The 389-nt window shown below is 40.4% G+C and overlaps 1 protein-coding gene across 2 annotated transcripts in view; it reads left to right on the top strand.

The window, feature by feature from the left end:
- The window catches only part of cpeb4b (cytoplasmic polyadenylation element binding protein 4b), a gene marked incomplete at its 5' end in the record, with an annotated part of 30,769 nt that overhangs the window by 10,006 nt on the left and 20,374 nt on the right, over positions 1-389 (top strand).

The raw sequence follows: 389 nt of genomic DNA, 5'->3' as shown, positions 1-389 counted from the left end.
GTGTGTGTGTGTGTACACATGTTGTCTGTGAATACAAATATTTCCAGTATGGTTGGCATGCCAAGGATGCCCTTGTTGTAGGTGACAAAGCTGCCTCTCAAGAACTGGCTCGGCTCCTGCTTGTTTTACTGTTTACTTTCATTATGCTGCCTCCTCGAATGAGTGAGTTTACAGCTTGGTTAACTATTCAGTTAACTTTGCAAATAACACAGCTGTTAAACACACAATAACCTCATGAAGAGGGGAACAGTGGTTAGAAATAAGACAAAAGGAAATGAACGATTTCATTTTATCAACAGAGGAGTGTAATATAGAGATCCTTGTGTTACTCAAAGGCTTCACACACCTGTGTCATATAGAGAAATCTCTGAGGGTGTTTTTCAGCTCCT

The sequence above is a fragment of the Morone saxatilis genome, unplaced genomic scaffold (genome assembly GCF_004916995.1).
Source record: "Morone saxatilis isolate NCDOM2014 unplaced genomic scaffold, NCSU_SB_2.0 Contig20, whole genome shotgun sequence".
Classification (NCBI taxonomy): Eukaryota; Metazoa; Chordata; class Actinopteri; family Moronidae; genus Morone; species Morone saxatilis.
Note: the sequence above shows the minus strand (reverse complement) of the source record. Positions and strands in the feature narration are given on the sequence as shown.